Raw genomic sequence first — 4,047 nt, forward strand, 5'->3', positions numbered from 1 at the left:
TACTTGTGATCTCTCTCTCTCTCTCTGTCAAATAAATAAATAAAATCTTAAAAAAAATAAGTAAAGACAATAATAAATGTTATGCAATGAAATGGAACAACAGAGATTTTTATATTCTCAGGTGAGGAGTATAAACTGATTCAACCTTAATTGGAAAACAATTTAGTTCTGTGTGCTTGCCTTAAAAATGTGCACACTCTGTGTCTCAGTAATCTTTCTCCTTGGTGAACACACCCAAGATAATATTATATGTACACTTAAGGAAACATGTTCAGGAATATTTCATTACAGCATTATTATTAATATCAAAAGACTAGAATGAGTCAAAAACATCAATAATCAAATGAATGGCTAAATAATTTGTATTTAAAAAGCACGATGAACTACAATTGTAGAAATGAAATTCAAAAACATGATATTGGGGGTGCCTGGGTGGCTCAGTGGGTAAAACCTCTGCCTTCAGCTCAGGTCATGGTCTTAGGGTCCTGGGATCAAGCCTCGCATTGGTCTCTCTGATCAGCAGGGAGCCTGCTTCCCCCTCAACCCCTCCCCACCTGCATCTCTGCCTACTTGTGATCTCTGTCAAATATATAAATAAAATCTTTAAAAAAGCAAAACAAAAATCCCATGATATTGAATGATAAAAGCAGGCCAAAGAAGAATTTACATGCTGTGATTATGATATATTTTATGTTGTTTTTTTCACCATGTTGTACATTATATCCTCATGACTTACCTGTTTTATAACTGAAAGTTTGTACCTTTTGACCACCTTCACTCATTTCACCCAGCCCCAATCATTACCTCTGGCAACCATCAATCTGTTCTGTGTATCTATGAGTTTGGTTTTAGTTTTGTTTTGTTTTTAGATGCTACATGTAAGTTAGATCACATGGTATTTGTCTTTCTCTCTCTGACTTACTTCACATAGCTGACACCTTCAAGGCTCATCCATGTTGTTGTAAATGGTAAGATTTTCTTTTCTTTTTTAATGACTGAATAGGGTGATTCCATTTTAAAAATGATTTTCTAAAATCATAAGCAGGGAAAATTTAATCATATGTGCCATTTATCATATATATAGTAAATTATAAGGAAAGACAAATAATGATTGACCAGAAATTCATGGTAATTTTCATATTAGGGTAGATATAAGTTGGAAGAGATTTATTATAGAAAGGCACAGAGGGAGCTACAAAATATTGATAAATTATATTTCTTAGGTTGTGAGATAGGCATGTGAGTGTTTATTATGTTTAAAAATAATGTTTGTTATTTTACTCTATAAATGATGTATCTTGTAGTAAAACTAATTTTGTTACATGTTAATGTAATACATTAACAACATTAATGTAATACATGTTAGAGTAATACATAAAGATATTTAAAAAATGCTATTTATGTAATATACTCATACTGAGGCCAGAATAAACATTTTATGGTACCAGGTATTAAGGAATACTGATTTCTTTCCTGCATATTGCAAATGCAAAGTTCTTAACGACAGTTGTTCTTTGGAATTCATCACTTTCTAACATATATTTTAACAATACCTGGAGGAATTCCTTCAATTGAGACATGATGTATTATTCAGGAGTCTTTCATTGCATTTGACAGAAACTCAGCTGAACTTAGGCAGAAAGGAAAATTTAAACTCTAACAAAATTTTGCAAAAAGAGAACAGGAGCGCCAAAAACTCAAATCAAAAGAACAAAAACAGTATTTACAGTATTTTGTACTTCTGCATCTTTGCTTTCCTTTTTTGCACACTAGCTTTTTAAATTTTTTTTTTAAGATTTATTTATTTATTTGACAGACAGAGAGAGAAATATCACAAGTAGGCAGAGAGGGAAGCAAGCTCCCCGCTGAGCAGAGAGCCCACATGGAGCTCGATCTCAGGACATTGAGATCATGACCTGAGCTGAAGGCAGAGGCTTAACTCACTGAACCATCCAGGGGCCCCTGCACACTAGCTTTTGAAACCAACTAGCTGGACAACTACTGCTGGCTGCTCAGGGCTCACATTTTTTCAGCTTTACTATAGCAACACACCTTAAACCTGCATCTCTAATGGACCACTTTCACAAGCCCTTTGGCATTTCAGTTATTTAATTCATTTGTGAAATAATTAATGCATTTTGAATGCAAAACATGTAAGAGACATGTGGAAAATAGGATGAAGCTCTTTTTAGGAAATTTATTACTAAAAGAAGACATGACATGTGTAGATCAATAACTATCAAAAAAACCAAAATGTGCATGAGAATGCTGATATCATATAGAGCTCTAAACTGTTGGACCCTACCAAGAAAATGATGACTGTTTCATTCAGAGAAATGTTTAGCTTTAACCAGTTTGGCTCAAATGTTTGGAATTTTAAAATGAGGCTGGATTTAAAAAAAAAATTCCATGTATTTAATTTGAATATACTGAGTATACATACCATATTGTAAAATAAGAATTAAAAAAAGCAAAGAAAGAGCTTTCTTTTTAAAAGAATAATTGTTAAAATAAAGTGTTAATAAAGTCTAAAAACATCTATGTATATACATATCTAATTTATGCAAAACTCTATAAATCAGTTGCAAATAAATCACTCATGAGGGAAAAAAAAGTATAGTCAATTTGCTTTTACATATGGCATTTAATATTAGAATAGTCTTATCCAAGGTTGAAATTTTACCTGTGCTATTCATTCTATCTTACGTGTTTTTAAAAACATCCTTTTAAAAAATGTGCACTTCCTCTTCCAACTGTTAGCCCAATAGTTTTAATTTTGCCCTTCCATTATTTTATACCTTCCACTTTATATCTAGAATTTTTTTAAAAAAGTAATAACTCAGACAGCATCTGCTTTGGACCCACCATCTACTTGTCTCCCAGAAAAGACTAAATTCACATGGTTTACCATTTTATTTTATTTTTTTAAGATTTTATTTATTTATTTGACAGAGAGAAAGATCACAAGTAGGCAGAGAGGCAGGCAGAGAAAGAGGGGAAGCAGGCTCCCTGCTGAGCAGAGAGCCCCATGTGAGGCTCAATCTCAGGACCCTGAGATCATGACCCGAGCCGAAGGTAGCGGCTTAACCCACTGAGCCACCCAGGCGCCCCTGGTTTACCATTTTAATCACTTCCTTATTAACACTCTACTCCTTGTCTCTGTGACTTTTAGCACTTTTATTTACAATGGGTAATAATATTCAGTCTTCATCTCACCGACTTTCATGGAAAATCTCCAAGTTTTATCTTTACCCCTTTACTCCCATTTCTGAGATTATCCATTTCCTTTGCCCAAGGGTACCAAAATTTTCTTTAATATATTCTTTTCATATTTTTGTTCTCTTTTGTATACTTGTTCAAGGCCATCATAGTTTCACCTATATTCACACAATCCTTATCCCTGCCTTCAATACCTCAGCTCTTATATCTACCCTGCACACTCTATAGTTTATCTGCCTTGTTTTATTCTTTGAATGTGCCAGTCATATGTCATCATAGTATGTAAAGCTTTATAAGATAAGCAGCCTTGCTGAGAAACTCCCCAACTTCTTAGATCAAAAATGGTTTGAATAATGTTTAATATTTGGGGGGTTATATTCTGGCTGAATCATATTTCTCAGCTTGTGATACAGAGGAAATTCTTGATTCTGGTTGGGATCAGGCCTCTGTTCCTTACAGAGTATTCCATTTGACTTCTCAGGTACTATTGGCATATACCCCAAGGGTTTGATAATATAGGAAACACACTTTGTAAATGTCAATCCCCACTCAATCTTCTGAGTGTCAGTTAGGGTCTACATTTCATTATCTGATCAGAAATGAAGAACTCTGGACTGCCTTACCTCTTGGATAGAAACATTACTTAAAGTCTTGTCTAAATCATATTTGGCTTTTGCAGCCAAAATAAAAAATAAAGGGATGCAGATGTGGAGAAGGAAGTAGAGCTCTCCTAACTTGGCTGAGTTGATTTTTTTTTGGTTTGGGCCTTCATGGCAGAGACAAGGACATAGTTTTTTTTTTTTGTTGTTGTTTTTTTTTTTTTTTTTT

Source organism: Mustela nigripes, chromosome 3, assembly GCF_022355385.1.
Source record: "Mustela nigripes isolate SB6536 chromosome 3, MUSNIG.SB6536, whole genome shotgun sequence".
Lineage (NCBI taxonomy): Eukaryota > Metazoa > Chordata > Mammalia > Carnivora > Mustelidae > Mustela > Mustela nigripes.